The sequence below is a fragment of the Astatotilapia calliptera genome, chromosome 20, assembly GCF_964374335.1.
Source record: "Astatotilapia calliptera chromosome 20, fAstCal68.1, whole genome shotgun sequence".
NCBI lineage: Eukaryota > Metazoa > Chordata > Actinopteri > Cichliformes > Cichlidae > Astatotilapia > Astatotilapia calliptera.
The window spans coordinates 32,521,753-32,545,378 of NC_137441.1; the positions used below are offsets into that span (position 1 = coordinate 32,521,753).

At 39.9% G+C, this 23,626-nt stretch overlaps 1 protein-coding gene across 3 annotated transcripts in view; it reads right to left on the minus strand.

The window, feature by feature from the left end:
• The window catches only part of casz1 (castor zinc finger 1), a 168,522-nt gene that overhangs the window by 89,454 nt on the left and 55,442 nt on the right, over positions 1–23,626 (minus strand). The gene's annotated exons all lie outside the window — the stretch shown is intronic.

Below are 23,626 nucleotides of genomic sequence, written 5' to 3' on the forward strand. Positions count from 1 at the left end.
TTCTTTGTTTAATTTTGTGTTAAACAGACTGACCGGAATGATAACGACTCGCGCTGTAGCGCTTCGGTCCCATGCCACTCCTGTTTGCTACAACAAGGGAGCATCGTGCGACTAGCATGATGAACCCAATTCCCTTCTAAGTTGCACTTCATTAAGTCAAAATGTGACAAGGAGCTTAGAGGAAGAACTGGCAGATCTGATCATACATAACAATGCAGGCCCAGTAAGTTTGAGGGGGGGTGGGTGCTGGTGCACGAGGTGGTGTGCGGGGTAGTGAATTCCAGCATGCATGTTGATAATTTTCTATTTTTAACCCTTGGGGGCCGTCTTTCATTTTCCTTTAATTGTTTTTGTTCAGAGCTGCAGTGTCCTCTTTTTAAATTGCAGCTCCTATCAACTCTGCTGATCAACCCCCTGTGCAACATTGCAAGCAGACAAGTAAACAACAGGGTTGCCCTTTTCTGGGATGTAGTGCAAATGCTCCGGTAACATAGGTGACAGTGCACACGCATACATAGGGTCAGATATTTACACATTATGTCCAAGGAAACAGTGAAACGGCATGTCGGTGCAGCGGCGACAAACAAATTGAACTTGAAAAATATCGTTTATGGCCATGTGAGTTGAAAAACCTGCTGAGTGGAAACATTCATTGTTTTAACAATGAATGCTTGATCAGAGTGCAAGAATGCATTAAGGTAGTGCCATCTACCCATATTTTAAATGCCTTTTAAGAATGTTTTTGTTGAGGGAGTAGTTGGGAAAAACGTCATTCATGAGAATCACAAATTTACCGTCTCAAAGATTTTTATTAGCTGTCCCGAAAAAACCTCTCCTTCTACATACATACCTTTAATGGCATGCCTTCACTCGATGCCCGAGTCTTAAAAGAAGCTATACGCACACTGGGTAAACCCTTCAGTAAACTACAGTCATCGGTTTTGTACATGTGACAGATAGCACTTTCATTGGGATATTTTTTTCCACTCCAAATCATCTGCTGACAAGCTTTGCTAAGATGTTTAGCCTCTCCAAGTATCTTCCCACTGGCTGAAGATATGATAAAATCAAAAAGCAGACAAGTAATTACACTGTATAATAGGCAAGATTGGCATTTTCAAAATCATTTTCATGTGGATGGAAATGACATTGCACAGACTATTCTGTATTCACTGGTGCAGATAAATAAACAAGGCATGGAGAAGAAGGGGGGCATACAGAATGCACAGTACAATGGCAAGCAGGTCAGTAATTAGAAACTCTGTTTGCACAGTAATAATTTTAATATATTCATCAGGAAACAGAGCATGCCTAGCATGATAAAATCCTATCAAGAAACATATCCCAACTGCAGCAACCTTTTAAACATACTGGAAGCTCATTGTTGAGAACCTGAAATAGCAAAATAAATATATAAACACACAAAAAATTAGAAAAGCATGCAGCTACACAATCCCTACATTGCAAATTTCACCCTTATAAGTTGTCATTATAGCAAGGCAGGGATATGCAACTCTTTCGAAATGCCAAAAAAGTCTTCGGTCTGGATCGGTACCTGCAGGTAAATGTGCTTCTGGAGCTTTTGACCTCTTTTTAGCCAAGTGCAAACAAGCTGAAGCCCTCCAACACCAAAACATGTTTGGCGTTGATTGTGCGAGCAACACGTGTGTAACCTTGTTTGTTATTGGGGTGGCAGTGATGATGCTATGGAAATTATTGCAAATTGCTTAAAGGACTCCTGACACGCAAAAAACCTTGACCTCGCAATGCCATTTCCCAAAGTCAGAATAATGTGTATTTGTTAGAGAAATTCAAGGTGGAGCACAAAGGTAATCAGCACGAACAACATTTTTACAGAAGTTCAAGGAGCTCCAAGCTAATCATCTACGAACTATGCAGCTGCTTTCATGCATGCATATGCCGATGGCATATATATGTATGTATACGCACACGAGGCAAACCACAACCGCATACACTAAAGCTTTCTCTAAACTTAAAGATGGTACACAAGACGAGCAGATATATCCCTCTGTAATGTTGCAATTATTACCAATTTAAATAACAGGAACACATGAAAAGCTACTCAGCTCAACAGAACAGTTTTAAATAATAACCCTCGTTGCTGTAATGACTGCCAGCCCATTGTCTAAGTTTCCTGGTTTCATTTCCCACACATAAACTCAGAAACTTACTAGTTTACGTGACCTCATTCTACATGAAACAACCTCTAATTACATGAAGTGGAAGCCGCAACAAGAATACACTTCTCACTGAATAGGTCTGTACTTTATGTCCTCTAGCCTGTGTTTCCTTCTGAGTTTTTAAACGCACTGCAGAGTGAGCAACTGATCATTTACTCATGCATATTTGACAGCACCTAGTTTTTGTTCTGTCACTTCTGGCTCCTATTCTCCTTTTCCCCTAGGAGAGGACAGAGTCAGGGGCTTGAGGGCAGCTACCTACACAGTTCCGCTGTCCCCTCCTCGCCTAATTTTTGTTGTCCAGCCCTTTGAAACCTCAATCTCATGCAGAACCAAAGAATGGTGATCCATGTGCAACAAGTGCCGGTGCCATGGAAACCCCCGTTTTGCCCCCAAAATATTCCTTTTTATCCCTTTTGAAGACCTGTCACCAGGCAAAGCAGGCATCACACGACCCTGGGCCTAGCCATGACAAAGCCTATTTTCTGCCTGCTTCTTGATTGATTAAAAAAGACTTTTTAGTAAAACCATGTTAAAGGACACAAAAAGTGACACACAGAAGAAAAGGGATCTTGCAGATGGCCCAATCAGACGGGTTTCCCTGTACTAACGCACAAAAAAAAACCACAAAAAGAAAAGAAACAATATCATAATCGCCACAAAGGAAGGGTCAGGCCAAAGCATGAAACTCGACGACAATGGTAATTACGAAAATGAAAGAAAGACGGGTTGGAATTTGGTAGGTGTGTTACGTTGAGCTACATATCAGATTCTTTTACATGAACTGTGTGATTTTTTTTTCCCTGGAATCAGACGACTGAAAACTCGCTTCGCTGTAGCTCTAAATACTGTGGTGGGGTTTCTTTTTGGAAATGACGCTCTCGTCACCGCAGGACATTCATATCCGAGCATTGCTCTAGATTATTACAGGTTCCCACCACATTTGGGAATAAAATTATACACGCAGGATTGTAGTTCATGTCTGATGTGATCAATATTCTATACGTTAGACGGGCGACGGAGCAAAAAACAAAAAGACTGGCTCAGCTGCTCTGCATGCGCCAAACGAGGCCATATTACTAAAAGAAGCACAGGTCGATAAGAAACTATTTTTCTGTTTTTGTTGGCACTGTGTCATATCTCTGTGACTTAACAGTTTTTGCTCACAGAACATGAGCCGACTTATGTGGAAACTGGTGTATCATGTTATATGTTTTAATATATCAAACGTGCACAGGAACACTTTCATCAGCACTGAAGAAAAGAAGCTGCTCTCTTTGTTTCTGCGTAGAGATGTGGAGCAGATATTTACCAAGAGGATAGGCAGGGGGTGGCGGCGGTGGTGAGGGGGTGCAGAGAGGAGGAGAAGCATTAGAAGCGTCCACACATGAGCAATTAGTATTCCAGATCCTGATGGTTCTAAACACAAAAAGGCCTCACCAAATCCCCACGGCGGAGGTGTCAGACAGAAAATGACGAAAATCTGCTCCTTGACAGGGAGTCATTTATATTTTAGCTTCGTTCCATTATCTTAACGAATCCATCATCAGCCAATGCAATATTAACAGCAGAAAATCAACTCATTAGATCCAGGGGGATTTAATCAAGATTGCAATCATGTATGCGGTTCCTGGAGAGTTGGCTTCTTCTTTTTTTTTTTCTTTTTGGTCCTTTCCACGTAATTGCCGCATCTCAGATCTTAATAAATTATTCTCGATCTGAGATTGATGCCCTTTTTTTTCATTGCCTCTCACGCCATGCACTCACTGTCTCCAACTATAATATTTACCATAAACATTATTATGTCATGGGCACACAGTTTAAAATGGCCTTTAGCTAACTCGCAGAAGTAATTGGCTTCTCCAATTCTCTCTCGTTTCCTTGCTAATTGCCCAGTGATATTGCTAACAGTTCCCCGAGAAAGAAAGAAAGACAGAAAAGAAAAGAAAAGGCCTCTTTTGCACAAGCTGGGATGTGTTGCTAGGATTTTTCAACCTTTATATGTGGATGTAGAAAGAATTTGCCGTGTTTGATATTGCTTAACAAGACATGCAAGCAGATGAAAGGACATTCCACTTTTGATATGTAAAACTTTATGTGAAACCCTGGAGGCAGAGAGAAAATAGAAAGAGCTCAAATTTCAGGTGGATATTTTTTAGTCATTTAGTCTCAGTTTCTGGGGAAAAAACAACACCTATAGATAACTGACACTCACGCACACAGACACACAATTCTTTAAATCTTAAGAACTTTTATCAGTTAAAATAAAAAATGAAAAAACCGCTGTCCTACACTGAAACTACACACTGTACTTTTAAATCTACATTTTGCAAAATCAGAAACACTGCGCCTTAATCGTTACCTGTTACTCTGCGTCCAAACATGTTGGATTTGTTGTATAAAATGTCAAATAATTAATTTAAAGTTCAACTGAAACTAGTATAAAGATATTTTATACTGTTGTTGTGTTTTTAGCAGCTGCATCTCCTTTTCTTTAACAGCACTCTATAAACATTTAGGAAGTGTGGAGACCATCTGCTATAATATTAAAAGCAACTTTTAAAGGGGTCCTTCTTTACAGTATTCTTCATTTCATAATGTTTTCTGAACTAGAGGTCTGAACTGCAGGCACGCCGGTTTATCTCTTGGACTTTTACAAAATCTAGACTGTTATTTGCTAACATAAGCAAGGTCTTCTCTAAAAGACTCGCCTGTATGGCAGCAATATGCTGAGCCAAAGTCTGTAAGTACTGTGCAGCATTAAAGGTGAAATCACAAAGGTGCAAGATGACCATGTTAATTCACCCCGATGCCATCTGACCATTCTGCAGTGATAACACTGAAGATGGTCATTCTTGTCTTTAGTTTGAACACGGCAGCATCCACGATTTGGAACAAAATTAAAGCGGGACGAAGTTTTCCACTTAACCTGAGTCTTTCTTAAACACGCTCAGGTTCACAGACGGTAGCAGGATGTCTGGACCTTGTTTATCTGTTTCTCTCTCTCTGCATGGCACAGATTTGCATTAACACCTGTAGATGCAGAGATGAACTGTGTTTGCTCACAATGGTTGTGTTCCTGAGGATTTCCTGGAAGTGAGTCCATGCAGTGCTTCCACTGCAGAAGAGAAACGTGAGTTTTTAATATTATGGCATCTCAGAGTGCAGAAATCAAGGGCATTCAGTGCTGTTTTTTGGCCTTGATCCTTGCAAACAAAGATTTCTCTGAATCTTTTAAAGAAGCAGATGATAAAATCCTCACAGTACAGTTCAAACTGACTGTCTTTAAAACTGAGCTTTTTTTTTATTGCCACAGCTGCAGACCCCACCTTTGGACTTCTTTAAATACTTGCAAATTGATGCAAATGTTCTGAAACTCATCTTTGACACAATATTTAGATGAAACCAGACTTCAGGAAACATAATCTTATTGTTTTAAAGAGAGGCACATGCAGTGTTGTGTCAACCAGCTCAGCTGCAGCTCCACGTGATGTTGCTAATGATGCATTATTATTATTGATGCCGACAGAACTTTTAAAAATGCATTCACCACATTAGATAGAGTGATACCCAAACTCTAAATTTATCCATTTGTACCACCTGATCGGATGACAGGGGGAAAAAAAACTCTCCGGCTTCATTATTACTAAATAGGAAAATTTGCTTTTAAATGTAAAAATCTTAACACAGCACAAAGTGGTGTAAGTATGTGTTACATGTGGCTTTGGGAGGCTAAATAAGGAGATTAGAGAAGGGAAATAAGGAACTAGGAAGCACCACCCAGGTCATAAGAAGACATCAGCTGTTGAAAATGTACGCAAAAGTTTCATTATTTTTTGTGAAGCTCTATCTTCTCTCCTGCTTTCCCTCATGCGTGTGACCACAGAGCTTCTTGCCCCTCACAGACAAGATTAACTTCTAATATGTTCAACATGATCCAAAAGTGTAAAAACTGTCAGAGAGACCTTTAATCTGCCTATGGAACAAAGCCTTTTGTACAAGGACTTACCTGACCTTGTCACTGCAAGTTTAACTTGCTGTCTGTTAGGCAATATAAAACCCTAGCCAGTGCTTCTCTTCCACCCCCTCCCTCTAAGTCTTTTTCCCTCCCGCTGCCTCGGTCTCTCTCTTGCTTGCTCGCTCTTCCTATGCACAGAATGGGGGGTGTGTAAGTACAGCACCAAATGCTGTGCTAATCCCTGTTTCTCTGAGATGGCCAATAGTAAATCCGAGCCCTCTGTAAACCAATCTCAGAGTTTTTTATCTTGATTTATTAGATTACGTGGCCCGGGTCCCTGAGCTCATGCTACACATACTAATCCTAATCGGAATAGACAAGTATTAGGCCAGTTCAAGGGGAGCTAAACAGCAGCAGTGGCCAACTTTCAGTAAGAGGGAAACTACAAGCTTATAGGCTTGATGGAGCTTTTTATCCTTTTTCCTTTTTTCTCTACTTACATTAGCAGAATGAGTGTGTAATTAAATACATAAATCCTGACACACCAACCCTCAAAAGGCCTAAAAACCACTGAACCCCGTCCAGTTTGGCTTTCTTTTCCCTGCACAATGAAGTTACTGAGCCAAGCCCAATCATTTGTATTTTTCTCAGATTTTTAACTGTGAGCAAAGCAAACATGAAAGTCCCATTGAAAACAACTGCAAGAATTAATTTTACATCTCAGTGAATTCAAGGCAGTGTTGTCAAATTATAAGCAACAGGGCTATGTAACTAATTTCCCTTGGTCCAGAGACCTTAAGTAATTTTCATCTGCGATAATAAATCGCACATAATTAGTAAGGTGTCTGTCCTCTGTTTGCCTTTTGCCACTAAAACACGGTCACATTAATGTTACTAACTTTAAACCGGTATGAAAGGATAGTTTCAGGCATGCTGCAAATTGCTGGTCTCACACGGTTTTCAACCAGTTCAGCCACTGCGGATGGCAAGTGGGTTAGGCTGGATGGAGTCCATGTGACACATGAGGCCAGGGCTGGGGAACATTAAGAAGTGTCTGCTTGTACACTAATGCTGGTGGCAGCTGTTAGTCTGCCAAAAACTGCAGCAGCAGCAGCAGCAAGGATATCCTGAAATACTATTGAAAACCGCTAAACCTCCTCCTCGCTGATGTAAAGCTATACAGCTGCTCGGCGCCAGTACAATCACTGATCAATCTGGGAAAGTTAAAAATGGAGCCAGGTTTGTGGACTAAACACGCTGCTTTTCAGCTTAGAAGGTCAAAGTGGGGATCTCCAGGGAATGCCGAAGACTAATTTTGCTGTATTTTAGAAAGTTTGTTCAGCAGCCAGAACAAATGCAACATATGCTGACGCATCTGTGTGTCTGCGCCGCAAACGATGCGAGCGTGCGTCTGGTTGTGTATTCTTTCCGAGAGTACGTGGAGATTTTTTGAGGCATCACCGGAGCACAGAGGTTGCCCCTGCCCACTGCCCTCAGGGGTGACAGGGGAGCTAAGGGAGATGTGACAGCCATGTCTGCTCCCTGTATGTGTTTGTTTGCCCCTGAAAACGAGACACCAATCTCACTCCAGCCCCCTGGGCATGTTTAGCTGTGCCTCCACCGCACCGCCTTCATCTGATACAAAGTGGAAGTCCACCCGGTAATAACATGCATCTCCGCTGGTGGGGTGAAAGTGGATACATATACACTTCAGAGCAAGAAAAAAGAGAAGTTGGCTGATACATCCCCCCTTGTATTTCAGCTGAAAACTGAAAGATTTTCGGCATTGTTACGATAAGTAGTGTCAGGACGCAGCAAAGCACATTTTGAAGTAGTATCGCTATAAAAAGCCTAACATAGCATGTAAAGTGTTATGCGATGTTAAAAACATGATCCACTGCTTCTCCATGCCAAATAAAAGTGAGGAATGAATTTCCTTTGCACTTGTGTTTTGTCCTTAGACCCAAGAGTCACCAAGTGTACTTTGCAAGGAATATTCATTTCCTTAGGATGGCCTCGTCAGCCTTGTGACCCAATCCATATCCATTCTGTCCTGTCTGCCCTCCCCAGTCACTGCCTCTTTTCTGTAAGTGGCAGATATTTCACCTGCCTATCAGTTTCCCTTTAAACGTGCTGCTATATGCAGGAAAGGCACCCATATAGGGTCACTGACTGTCCTCTACAGGCCCTCTTTGAAGCTACTATCTGGTCGTCTCTACTTCCCCTCCTTCTTCTATCACTCAAATTACAGTGTGTAGAGGTCACTGGTAGAAATGGGTTCAACAGAGCTGATTAACTTTGATCTAGTTTTACATATTATTGGGATGGAAAAAGTACAAGCCTTGGGAGGCTCATGACTTAAAAAGCAGATCATAAATTTAGGCCTCCCTAATTTATATTTACAACGGGGAAATAGTAGGCTTCTTTCATTTTTCTCCAGTGCCTGGAACAGAGCCTAGAAGATGTTCTGCAATGTTGTGAATGCCTGACTAGAGCGCACACTGCATTAGTAAGAGTTTGCTTGTGTATGCGGTCCACAGCAAAAGGCAGTTTACTAGCAAATAATGGGAATCAGATCATTTCCATGCAGAAATGTGCAGCGGGAAAGAAAGCAGCTGCTTCGACGTGAGGAAGGTAGGAGGAGGTTAAAAGGAGTCAATGGAGGCTAAAGAGACAGCAGGTCTACCGATGACAGAAAGAGTGGCCAGGGACTGCAGTTCAGGACTTCTGGAAACCACATCAAACAGACTATGGAGCGCTGCCAAGATGAACACACACCAACTGTTGCAAAAAAAGAACGTGAGAGAGGAAGAGGGGAGGGCGGACAAGTGGAAAAAGGACAGTTTAGTTTAAAAAATAGAGGATACAAAGATAGAAATGTATGGGGAGAAAATGGGGAGAAAAAGAGAGACAGATGTTGCCACAGAAAATCCAATCAATCAATATTAAACACAGTATCACTTACACATTTTATGATAAAGTTATAATTTAGCTTAATTTAGTTTTAGGTTAATTTAGTTCATCATGAAGCAAAATAGTAACCATTGGCTGGCTCCAGCATCTCATATGGGGACTCAATCCACTGTTAAACTTGGTTATTCTAGTTATATATTAATGAGATATCGAGTATTGAAATTAATGAGAACAAGAGTGGAATTAAAGTAAAAGAAGTGGCTTTCCACATCTGCAGATATGCAGGTGTATGTAGGAGATATGTAACCAAACACATTATATTTTTTTTAAAAGTTGCTGCTGAGTTATTACAGCAATATTTGGTTAGCTTATAACTTGATTTGCAATGAAAGTATGACATTTTAAAGTCTGAGCAGTACAAAAAGAAATGTCTTGTTAACTCTTACTAGGTGAAAAAATGAGGTCGGTCAAGCTAAAGAAAACGTATCATTAAAATTTGATATTAACTATTATTTATCTAGAACTTTTCAAACGTAAGCATTTCTTTGGCCCTGTCTCAAGTCACAATGTTTCGTACCTTTAATTTGCACTCAAGCGTGCTCATCGCATATGACTTTATCATTAGTCAGCTGCTAGTGGACATCCCAGGCTCTGGTTGCTTGACCTTTTAACATATTTATCCCCCTGCCATATGTGATTCAGCGACTCACCGGAAGTCACTTCACTCACTCGGCTCAAAGTTGCCAGAACTGAATCGCCCGTTGTTATTTGAAGTTGTCGAATGTCACCGTCTTCCTATGATTCGTGGCTGCCACGTAGTAGCAAATCGTTTCACGTGTGGACGCCCCTTAAATACTGATGCTAGCCAACAACCTAACATATTATTTTATCAGACATTAACATTACACGCGTTGTGTTGTGTTGCCGTTCGTGCCGTGCTTGATTTCAGGAAACACCCTGTCTAAATTTAGAAGCAATGCAAATAAATTCATCATGGTGCAAATGTACCAGTGTAAGTATCCAAATTTAAGGAGTGTGTGTCATACAGCACATATATTGAAATTACTACGGGTCAGTTTAAATTGACAACATTTTATACATCAGCAAAATGAAGAAAATTGGAGGATTAAATGTAATTTAAAAATAAACTTCTTTTTGACTACATTAGTAATTAATATCATTAACCGGGTTATTTCAGGGTTGTGCATGACAACTGCAGTTATGTTGTGTGAGTGTTTGTTTCTATTCTAACAAAACGAGTAATTCAGGGTAAGTCTTCTTTCTGTTTTGATTAAGGCTTCTACATATTTCAACTGTTACCCAGAAGAAAATAGAACGATGACAGGAAAAGCTATACAAAGACTCAACAAAGTTTAATGCAATAGCTTCATTATTTAACACGATGCTATCAAAACTGAGACTGATAAGGCACTATAAATATTCTACAGCACTTTAAGCTGTTTAGAAGCGCTACAACTGGCCTTATTTATACTAACTGCTCTATTATTTGTAGTGTGTCCAGAACCCCCGCACCCACCCACCCACTCTACAAGCCTGCAGTCAGGCCCTGTTCTCAGGGCTATCAGAAACCAGCCACTTGTTCAGCACCTGACTAATACCCACTATAATGTCACTTCTATATTTGTATCCTGCTAATCTGCTCCCAGGCTCCAATCTTTTCCACTTTCTTGCAAATTTATCACTAGACTGAAAGACTGCTGCCAGATCCTAAGTGCCTCACCCTTTTAAATTAAATAGTGGCATTTGTGATAAAGCCACTAAATTCCTTATCTAGCTGACCTGAAGAGTCTTTCAAGGCAAAGTGTCACTTTTCCTAAACTGGAGCACTTGTGACGCCATACACCCCACCCTATCCAACTGCCACACAAACGCAGACACGCAGGCAAGCACACACCCATGGACTGTCAGTTTTCTTGTCCTTTTCAAGGACAGGATTCGGAACAAAACACAAGTGAGGCTTGTTGGGGAACAGACAAGTGCTTTTACAAACGTATCTATAAATAGGCAGGTCGCGGTTGTTTTCATTTACAATGTAAATGTAGTTTACCTTCTAAACTAAGCTGTCTTGTTCTTACAGTAACTAATACATAACTGGAATAACAGTTTTGAGGCTTGACTATCATGTGACCAGAGAGCAAACTTAAACCATAATATTCTTAAATAGACAGTAACAGAGGTGTGGAGGACAGTTTCCCCATATTTTGTCACTTCCAAGATATTACAGCTATAGAATAATATAGAAATGATTAAGATACATAAGTTATCCAGTTACTCTGAGGTAGTAACGTGTGTCTGTGTATGCCGAGCATATTCAAAGCCCCACATATTTTTACCTTAACTAATTCAACTAAACCCATCTTAAACTATGCAAAACCTTCTTAATTGGTCTCAGAGAAGAAGTCACGGCCAGCAGCTCCAACTTAGGTTATCTTGTCCTGTGCCTGGACTCAAAGAAACACTCGCATTGTCAATAAATTTTTGTACACTTCCTTCCCATTGTGGATTCATGACCTAATAAGGCACTGTCTGAATTCTGGGGTTATTTTGAGTTTGTGTGATAATGCTCACTCTAACTTTGTCCCTCTTTAGAGATTCTAACAGGAGGCAGCCAGGAACTTTCAGATGATGGCAGTTTGATCAGATAAAAGAGAGAGCTTAAGGTCTTTTTTTTTTTTTTTTTGAAACTATGTTTAATAAAACTGCAAATAATCACAAAATTGACATCAACTATACTAATTATACTCAGAATAGCATTAGTAAGTAGGCGGCAGGTACACAAATATAACAGGACAGAATAATCAAATGAAAATCATCCAGAGTGCTTTCATTGTTTTCACCAGCAGTGCTGCTGTTTTCATGCATACATGTTTTTTGGCCTTTTCTCGCGTTTCTAATCTGTTTTTGATAGGGTGAGATGTGACTTCCTATCCAAGCCGCTTCTATTGTTTTCCTGCGTTTTTAGAGGAATGAGGCTAAAAACAAATTGTTCCTATGTAGAAGGTCAAACAACATTGTTATGAAACGAAGAAAATGAGACTAAAGGTAAAAGCGCACGACCAACAGGGCATTCCTGTTCCAGAGCCAGGACCTGTAAACACCACTTTGTTGATCTGTAATTAAGAGGAAGAAAATCTTCACTTTAGCACTGTGGGCTTCTCGCAGTGATACTTCCTCTTAGTCTCAGTCTCTTGTGTTTATTTATCAGTTTCTAAAACTGTACGCTGAAGGACTCCTTGATTATTTAGACAAGACACAGGAGTATTTCCTGGGCCAACAGAGTGAAATCTCTGATGCAGGGCTCCAAGCAGGCAGCTTGCTTAATACTTGACCCATGACCTCTCCTGGGTAATAATGCCTCTGTATCTATCCTCACACACGTAGCGGCACAGAACAATCACACATTCAGATGCCTGGAGAGGTTTCACAAAGCTGTGAGAAACATAGTCGAAAAAGTTCCTATTTCTAGCGACTCTTGTGATTTTTTTTAGGTCATACCTGATCAAAAGCTTTCATTTATAAAGTCAAAATATGAATATATTGAATTAAGAGAGCATTAACACTATACATCTCCCATGCAAAAGTCCCTGATCTTTGGAAAATGTTTTGCCCTTCTTTCCTTTCACCAGAACAGAGCCACAGGAAATCAGCTTTTAGCACTTGAAGCAGCACTTCCAAACATCTAGATTGCCCTCTGTTTAACATCTCTGGCATTTTCCATTTTCTTCACATTTTTTTACAGTACACACATTCACCCCCACAGCTGTTCCTCCCTTTAGTCATACTCACTCCACACAATTCAGAAAATCTGCCATAAAGTCAAGCAACTGCAAGCTGAGAACTGCTCGCAAAAATAAAGGGCTCTCAGAATAGATAAATAAAATCTCTGTTATCCAGCTGCCCTCCCTAAATCACTCTCAAACCCTTCAACAAGTGGTCACAAGCCGGGGCAAAACAGACTCTTTCAATAGCACATGACAACCACAAAAGAGGATTCTGTTAGATTCCAAAACTGATTGCTTAAGTTTTACAAGTAAAAACTGGGCTGATTCTGTATCTTTGAACATAATTACAGTATGTCCTTGTATCATCCTTCCTGTTGGTAAAGTAACCGCTTAGTGCCCTGCATACATTCCTGGGAATAAAAAAAAAAGAGAGCATTCTGAAAGAAGGGAAGTGGGAGGTTTGTCAGGCTTATTTTCAGTCAATATTTTAGGACTTTGGCTTTTGTGAGAGAGGAAACTGGCTGTGAACACCCATAAGCAGAAAGTCACACTTTCCACACATTTCACATATCCTCCACGGTATAGATGTTCATATGTGGACGGAAGTTACAAGAGGTTAAGAGCGATAATAGCCTGATTGTTTTCTTTTCCACTTTTCTTAAGCGAGACTAAATCCCACAGATTCCCGGCCTGCCAAAATGACCGTGTTTTTACTGTTTTGGCACTCGGATTTCTGCAGAGCAGCCTCAAACACAAATTCATCTCCAAAGGCCCAAACATTCGCTTGCAGCCGCAGCACAGCATAATTTGCCAGAAATACTCTACACGTGCTGCTCTGAGCTGACCAGATTTTCAACCAGCTGCTAATATTACACCATTTCAGCTTTTCTGGCGATTGATCAAATAAGCTCAGAACACTTACAGCGCAGAATAATGGAATTGCTTCGAGTGAAATTCAAACGGCTTTCAAGTAAAATGCCTACTTTATTGCACTCGCTCAGTCTTTCAACAATACTTAAGGATTATCTTTTCATAAGGGTGTCAAAGCTCCTCAAATGTTAAAAGAGGTTTCACAGAAACACTTTCTATTATGAAATGTGGTTCAAATAAAGCCAAAATACCCACTTCTTCACTTCTGTTAAGGTGCTTGTGACCAGCCACACAGCATACACAGAAGCCACTGCACAAGCACTGGTCCCTGTGATTTAATACACCTAACAGTGGTCAGACTCACCAAGACAATAAATCCACAGTCAGCCAAAGGATGGTCTCAAAATTCCCTACAATAAGGCTGCAGATAAATGCCATTTTGTGCTCACTGCATTGTCTGCTTGCCTCTATTCTGGTAATCTAATGTGTGCTACATGCTCTTGGTCACCTTGACTTTGGTTGCCATAGTGCACAACACAAACATATCCCCACCCAGAAATACACCAAATAAGGCTTGGGGGAAAATCTCATAATCAGACGGCACAGAGGGAGAGGCAGATATAACCTTAAATATATTGTAAACAGGTCAAAGCTATTCCTTTGTGTACATATCCTGTGCATGCAAGAGGTTACCGGTGACACACACGCACACAGTCTGGCTAATTAGTATACAACAATAATTGTCCTAAGCTCAGCTATTGTTGACTCAAAGAAAATGATAATTGCACGGGCATCAACAAAAAATAAATTGAAGTTCTTTAGAAGAGAGAGGTCTTTGAGGACAAGTCTGTTTGTACCAAAAATGACCTTTAAACACCTTCCTCCAACACAGAGGAATCAGGCTACAAGAAGGCAGCCATCCTGTCTAGCTGTCGACCCCGGCAGATGTGAGTTCTGAAGAGTTCAAAAGAATTCTGCATGGGGGCACCGCCATTTACATAATCCTCCAGATATATTCCCCTGCAACCTAATCAAATTATTCACAAGTCTAGCCCCTAACTATGTAGACCACGCGATACACAGCCTTTCCATTACCAGCCTCTGTGTCTTAATCATATCGAAACAACCAATGTCACTTTTCCCTTTAGATTGGCCAACAGACACAGCAAACAAAGCATGGCTGTGTCTGACACACAAAGATTTCAGACAAACAACATCCTTCCCCCCGTTGTCCACTTTGTTTGGCATTTCTTATTGTCCTGGGATTTTATTTACTTTTGAAGAACAGAGTGCACCAAGAGAAAGAGAATTTTATCACTGGAAGTACACAATCTTAAGACAATAGCACATTATGTTCAAATGATGCTTTCAAGGGAAGTTAGCTGTTGGAGTAATTAGCAGGGCAGAGTCGGAGCTATTGAGAATAACTTTGAAAGACAACTGCAGATGACACGAGGGATTTTGATAATCACGGGGTTGGGTCCCTCAAGGCCTAATCCGAAAAGGAGATAAAAACAGAAGTGCTGATTCAAATGCAAGTATGATTTATGCAGAAATGTCGAGCTCGAAAATATGGTTCTTTACATTGTGCAATTGCTTATAACGTTTGTGGTACATTCCAGCTTTCCGGACTGGTTGTACCACTTCTGTTTTGCGGTGGAGTGCAAAAGAAAGAACATGTAATGTCCTACAAATGAATAAAGTCGCTCCAATATCATGAATCCATGATGACGCTAAGTAAAATGATATACGATGAAAGAGCTCTACTGTTTAATGCAATTTGTTTGTTTGTTTGTTTGTTTGTTTGTTTGTTTGTTTGTTTGTTTGTTTGTTTGTTTGTTTGTTTGTTTGTGCGTGCAGGACACACCTCTGGGCACAATTCAGTTCAATTACAGTAATACCAAGTTGTATGAGTCCACTAATGAATCAAGTTATGGCTAATATCCATGTTTTTCCAGACTCATAAGTTATATAGTGTGTGGCTTTACGTGTCAACAAAAGTAGACAACAAGCATGAATACTTCACAAACGTCTCTAACCCAGCAACATAGTCCAGCTAGTCAAAACTGCCATTTGTTTCAGTTAGAATAATTACTAGAAAAGTGTCCGTGCTGACTTCAAGCTGTATAGACAAAAGTATTGGGCCACCTACACATTACACCAGGGGTGGGGAAGTCCAGGCCTCAAGGGCCAGTGTCCTGCAGGTTTTAGATATCACCCTGGGTCAACACACCTGAATCAAATGATTAGCTCATTACCAGGCTTCTGGAGAATTTCAAGGGATGGTGAGGAGGTAATTTAGCAATTTAAATCTGCGGTTCTTGGATCAAGGACACGTCTAAAACCTGCAGGACACTAGCCCTTGAGGCCTGGAGTCCCCCAACCCCTGCATTTCACCTACAGGAGCATGAAGCTCCCAGTGCAGTGTTTTTGTGCTGATGTTGATGCCAGAGGAGGTTTGGAGCTCTGCAGCTTCTGAGGCGCCGTAACTGTGATGCACTACTACTACGCCTCAGCCCTCAGTAACCCACTGTGTAACTTTACGTGGTCTGCCACTTTGCGGCTGAGTGCCTGTGGTTCCTAAACACTTCCACTTTGCAGAAATACCACTTACAGTTGATGGTGGAATATCTAGGAAGGAAGAAGTCTCACAAACTGACTTCTTGCAATGGTGGCATCCTATCACAGGACCACATTCAAATTCAGTGAGCTCTACAGAACAATCCATTCCTTCACAAATGTTCATAAATGTGGACTGCATTTCCATGTACTTAATTTTATAGCCCTATGCCAAGGGGATTGAAAATATCCTTCAAAGAGTAAGACAGAATGGTCCAATACTTTGCCCATTTAGAGGATTTTGGATGTAAAACGTGATAACACTGGAATTTTTATCACATTAGAAAAATGTGATAAAAAAAATGTGACCTGTTTTGTCATTTTTCAACCACCAAAGTCAGATCAGTTTATCCTCAAGTTCAAGGTAATATTTATGTCATATTTGAATTCAAAATTTCCTCAGAGCTTTCCAGAGAAATGTCCAGTCTATTCTCTGGGAAAATACTGCGTGACATTTCATCCAAATTCACTAGGTATCAGTATTTTAGGCACACGCAGTCCCATGCAAATTAGGAAACCAAACTGACGAGTTTTCTTTCTCACGCGAGGTAAGCCCTCTCTGGACATCAACAGCTTTTAGGAAGTTAAAGCAAAAGTGTTCAAATTAGCCGAAGCTGTTGCCAATGCTCGGCACGGGTATGTTTCATGGCTTCCCCGATCACAAAATGTTACCAGAAGTCTTCCAGTACCAGCTACTTGAACTGTCTGATGAACCCGGGCAACCACTGACATGATAAAGTCATGGGGATAATTTATTTCCTGCCGGTTTCTGACTGCATCTCTGATTTCTAATATGATATACCTCCACATCTAACCACAGAGACTGAATTTCTATATGTTCATTTTGTGGTTGTATTAGTGCGACCTCTAGATAAACCTCCAATAAATGCAACCAATCAGTCACTGTGTGGAGTTCTGTATAATTTCCATGTCGCAGGAAGCACAGATAATTTTCCTTTTCTTGTTTTTTAAATCAGATTTGCTCTTTCAGTTCAATAACACAAAAACTGCAACGTTACAAAAAGGTTTCACCTGTTCCAAAACCATAACACACATGATCTCGTTGCTCCTTTACTTAGCATTGTTTGAGGCTGAGAAACATCATCCCCATTGCTAATCAGCCTGTTTTTGCTTTGTGTACGATATGCTGCCAGGGGGTAAAAGGGTTAATGGATCAGCCAAAGTTTACATCCCATATGCGGTCAATTTTCAATGACTTCTTTTCCCACATTGAAATAAACTATTTTATGTCTCCAAATATGCAGATCATTTTGCTTAATGAAAGATGCTTGACGTCTCAGATCCAATTAATATGCAAATGTAAGTGAGGATTTATTTGTGACATTCTGTATGGGTGAGAGAAAACAAAAAGGCTTCTTAACAGTAACACTAATTGCTGTGACTGATTGTCACATATCATCATTCACTCTGAATCTTCTAAATACCAAAATTCTGATAAAAATTCTCACATGCACGTGGTTAGATATATTCATTTTTCTTTGTTTATTGGTTTGTTATTGCTCTACAGTGCACTGTGTCTTGTTTTGGCATGTTGACAGGAGATGCTTAACCAACCAACAATCTCTTACCCTCTGCAGTCTACATAAAATAAATAAATAAATACGTTCAACACATAAATAATCTTTAACTTGCATTGAGTTTAATGTTATTTTTTTCATTTAATGTTATAAACTAAATCAATTTGATTTTTATGTAAGAGCTGTGAACACGTGCAGTACGTTCAAGTAGAGAACGGCGCAATTTTGGTGTATTTTGATTTTTAAGACGCACCGTACATTGGACAACAAATTAAAATGCGTTAAGACTACGGCTACTGTGGTTCCTTCATCTGATTACTCATTACTGCTTTGTAAAACAATACTGTGAAAAGGCTGTACTAGCACAGATGTCACATACACAGACTTTATGGCTTTCACACATCCAATCTCGATTCCCACTGTATGAAAAGCCAGACTCATGCAATTCATCTTTGATGTGGAAAAACCTTCAATCAGTGATGTATTTATCACTGTAAAATAAAATCAATAATGTAACTCAACTATTAAAATCCTTTAATGGATGGAGCAATATACTTAGCTGTTTGCATCATCCTCAAGTTTTAATGCCAGAGGCACTATAGAGAATAGCAGTTGCATTTCAAGAACCGTAAAGCGTGAACGACACCTATTGTTACATATTGCTTTAATGTACAGTAAATATTAAACTGACAAATTTGTCCTATGCAGGACTTTTAAACCAGTGAGCGCTCATCCAGAAATACATTTGTATAACACACGGTAACTGATTTCTTGAACATAACGTAACAGAATAATTATGTCTGTCTTATATATATATATAAGTATATAAGTGCATCTCTATTTTAAGTACGTCACAAGAATGTGCACCACTGGACAACCCTAAGCAATTTATATATTTCACTGGGTGAAACAATGATTTAGTGCACTCTGATCGAGAAACACATCCGGGGCTGTAAAAACAACAATCAACCACTTTGGATTAAAAGACCATATGTCCTTTAACAACCAAAAAAAAAACAAAAAACATGCTGACGAGCAATAAGGTAGGCAAAATAAAATGATCCACTGACATTGCCTCTAATGCTTTTAATCTTCTGGTGATAGCTTTATAGCTTGCTACGTTGCTTTGTAAGGCAAACAAACCTCCCCGTCTGGCGCGGAGTCAGTTCAAAGGACAGCACTTGGATCCAGATTTTTTGAGTAGCTGCATCACCTGTTACATGGAAATGAAGCTGTCTAGGTTTAATTGCAGTTTTAGGCTCAGTGAAGGAAATTCAGCTTAGTTTTGCAATTGTTTGGGATTTTATCAAGTTTAGTGAAAACATACAGATCTGGCTATTTGGGCAAATATATTTGTTAAAAGGTTTGCTGTTTGAAATCTGGCGACGGTGCCAAAAATGTCTCGATCGTTGTGTGCTAAATGATTCAAAATGTTACAAACTGCCTGAATGAGAAAAGTGACAGGAGAACAGAAATTGGAATTCCATCCAACAGACCTTATTAATTTATCTAATGTGTCACATTAATGCAAACTTGATGCTGGTACCCTTTTAGCATTTGGTCATTTGTAGTTTTTTGTAAACAAAAATGTTGTTTCCGTTTGTTCGCGTTCTTTTAATCCAAGCACTTTTCCCGAAAAGTATTTCAAGTATGAAGAAATTTCAGGTATCACGTTGCAAATTTCTTATCCTGCTTCCGGAAGAAGGAAAGTAACATTAGATACTCGGGCCTACAAATCAGCAAAATAACTGTACTGCACGGTACACATCCGCCACTATAGCTAGGCCAAGCATATTCATACCCAAAGCTTAACAGGACTCTGCAAAGTCTTGAGCAAACGTATTGCTCGTGTCTGAATCTGTCAGTGTTTGTGTGTGCACTTGATGTCTGTTTGCATGCCGACCTAGCCTCAGATTGCTGTTTGAGGATGTAATTGCTCTGCTCCTCTCCTCCTCGGAGTGGCCCAGGATGGATCTGCGCGGGCTGTTTAGCAGTCAATGGCCGGTGCAGATTGTAAACAGATCTCCCATGAATTGCGGGTTTAGCGGTTTTGTGAGTCTCTAAACAAGGTTCTACCGATAACGCCATTCTCTCCCTGACAAAATCAGCCACTTTGCTGCAAGGGTGTGATTTGAGAGGTGCCAGTCAATGTGATTGACACTATTAATCCCCCACAGGAGCGAAGAGGTGGAGAAAACAAACCATGCCCTTATAGAAAACATGTCCCTGTTTATTAAATCCTACTTTGGGTAAATATTTCACCTATCCATCTAACTGTGCAGAAGAGTCAAGCATGCGCTGGTAGGTGGGAAAGAGTTTCAACTGCATTGCTGACTAAACCTATGTTTAAAAGAAACAAACAGACAAAAAAAAGTTGCAATCTTAGCATAAGTAACAACTGAACACCCTCAAACACATACATGCACACACACACACAAGCCCCAGTATCTTAAATGATCTGCACAAAACCTATGAGAAGAATATCCAGCATGTGCTTTCTAGCTCACAAGCTCATCCATGAAACTTAAAACTGAAATGTGAGTGTTTCTCTTTGCTTTCCAAAATCACTCTTGATTTGTATGCCGTCATCCTGATTAAGACCTGAGACAGTTGCACAGCACTGACATACAAAGCACACTGTGGCTTTTCAATTATAAATTAAGCTCTACTGGCCAGTAGGAAAGCAAGTCATCAAGCATTAAGCACACATATTAATTTTCAAAGAACTAGTGGTAATGGGAACATCTTGGAGACAGTGGCGATGACTTGTCTGAAGCTGACAGGACACTCATATTAAATACTTAACCATAGTGGGCGAAAAAATCCTTTTGTAGACAGTTTTTAAACATGCATGCACCCTTACCCATAATGTACAGTGTCAGTGCGAGAAAGTATTCAACGTGACGTCACAAGTCAACCCATGTCTAAAAACCGAACCGCTGATGGAAAATTTTAATTTCATGGGAAACGCTGCGGGAGCTACGATAAGACTAATAACAGAAGCGAGACAAACACTGCAGAGTCCACCGTGCAGTTTGCAAAGCTTTTTGTTTCCGTGATGTGTTTGACAAAAGTGCAGAAAAAAAAATCACTAATGAAAATTACAATTGCAATTACAGGCCAAACTCTTTGATGTAATCTGGATTGCTTTCAATTATATCATAATATTTCAGCAATTAAATCAAGTATCTTTACAAAAGGCAAAGTGGCATTCTGGACAGATAGTTCCAGTTAAAACTATATAAATAAAGAGGTCCTAGTCACAACGAGTGGTAAAATGTGATACGGGAAATCTGAAAATGCCAGCAAACTTTTTTTTCTAACTTAAGGGGACTAATCATTTAATTAACCAGAGAAAAATCAGTCACCGGATCTGAAACAGCAGCAATTTTCGTTCACCAGTCGACCTGTATGATGGACTAAAAGAATATATGCACTGTGCCAGACTATATGTGCTGTCTATACATGTGCAAACAAGCCTAGCTGTGAAGTTACTCAGTGCAGTACAAGCAGAACCATGTGATTTCTGCTCCATATTGTAAACAATAACTCTGACTTTTAGACTTTTACCAAAGTAAAAACATGCTGTGCAAAAAGCAAAAATGGTACTGAGAGCTTCCTGAGTTTAAGCACTGCCTAATGATAGCGTTTTAAACACATTCAGCAGTCGCATAATTCCAGTAAAGGAACAAAGCTGAAGCAAGCGCACGCGCTCTATCATTTTTTTCCTAACAAACGACGTAAAAATGGTCCATTATAACGAGGAACAAAGAGGATAGACCCCATGTTACAGCCAACCCCTCACTGATGCCCTAGTGACTCGGCCAGCCACTCTCCCAAGGCCTACTCCTTGATTAAATGCATAATCCACTACTCCCCATCCCCAATGATTTAGTGTGCCTTTAAATCAGCTTGCGCACACATAAAAACCTCAAATAAAAATCACCAAGAAAAACCATTGCACTCTAACTGTTCTATTAAAATGATACCCGGCCCAGCCTTTCTTCTCTGCAATAGCGTTTATTCCACATGAATGCATATCTTCATTTTTTTCATAGGTATGCATATAAAATATTTAAAGTTTAAAATGTCACAGTTGAAACATCAAATGCGGGAGTCTCTTATTAATCAGCAAGGATTGAGGTTCTCTTTTAAGGTTATAACCCTTTGAAAGAGCAAAAATTACATTTTTGACCTTGAAGATGAGACAAACTCATAAACGTAAAATAATTTGCAGTTTAAAGGGGAAAGAGATATCAGTTACCTCAGCCAGCAGTGCTCTGGGTTGTCAGGGGAAGACCAAACAAGTCTCATTTTCATATTTACATCCAAGCTGTTGAGATTAATTTGAAATCACATCAAGAAAAAAAAAGAAAAGAAACAAAACTCAGAGAAAACATCAAAAGGGCCAACTGTCAAAGTTTCAAATCCACGGGGCCCTAGCTATCTCCAGCGTGTGAAACGCAGACTTTTTTCTTGCAGTTTTATTAAATGGTGCATGACATTTTCATTACTCAAGGAAATTAAATTGACTAATTTTCTTACAAGCCCTGTACGTCTGCTATTTTAGGGAGGTGCACAGAAGAGAGCAATTGTTTCAACACCTACACAAAAGAAATGCAAACACGGATGAGCTCGGAGAAGAAAAGTGATTTCAAAGCTTTTAATGAGGAACTTTAGGGTTTTGCTCCTTTTCTTAAAACTGGGTTTTGATCACATCCCCAAGTGCTGATTACTGTTTGTTCATTCATTTGAGAGCCATGTACCGCACGGCGCGCTACAAACTGGAGCCTCCATTTTTCAATATATTGACTCTGAAACAAATTACAGCTTTCCAAAAATAAAAATTAAAAATTAAATAGGATGCATTAAAAAATCTGGGTCCAGGTTTGAACAAGCAAGAACACACATTTACTTGAATAGGCTGGAGACTTAAATAACAACACGCTGGCATATTTATATATTACACATGCTGATAAAATGATACATCTCAATGTAACTGTAAAGGTGAAACCTTTAACCTGTGGATACAGACTTTAACCAGAATTTGTGCTCATAATCCAAAAATAAGCCATTTGTTTTGTTAACACACAAACATATTCATCATCAAAATGATAACAATCATCATCAAACATGGTGTCACACTAAAGCACGGTTAGGGAGATGGCTCCAGTTTAGTATTAAAGATTTAATCCATAAAGAGGACGCTTTGGTCAAACGCGGCGAGGACGGCTGAGGAAAATATGGAGTCAGCCAGGACCTCGACATTGCCTCTTCTCTGGAGATGAAAAGGCTGATTACCTTCACCTCTCAGGGGTGTAAGCCACATGGCTGACAACATCATTGGAAAATAGACTACTGAGCTCCTCTGGGCCCTATAACAGCTTACATTTAATGTGGGGGGAAAATTCACACTAAAAAGGAGTTGACACCACAGCCATACTCTCATATTGTTGAATGCGTTATGAAGGAAGCCACTTATTCCTTGATGCTGGTTGTGAAACAGTGATGGCTGAAAAGGGATTTTAAAGACTGTGTAGATAATATACTGGCGGCGGGAGTTAAAAAGTGCAGTTTGAGTAATGCAGATTGTTCTCACTTACTTAAGCTGCATTTCTGCATTCATCTGGAAGATTTTTCCTCATAGCAAGAAAATTCACATTAAAGTTGACCTCAAACGCTCATCCTGCAGCGGAGCCGTCCAGTGAAAGAATCTATAAAGACAAATTTGCTGATTTCCAAAAAGTATTTGCCTAATTTTAAACACAATAACAATTCAAAGAC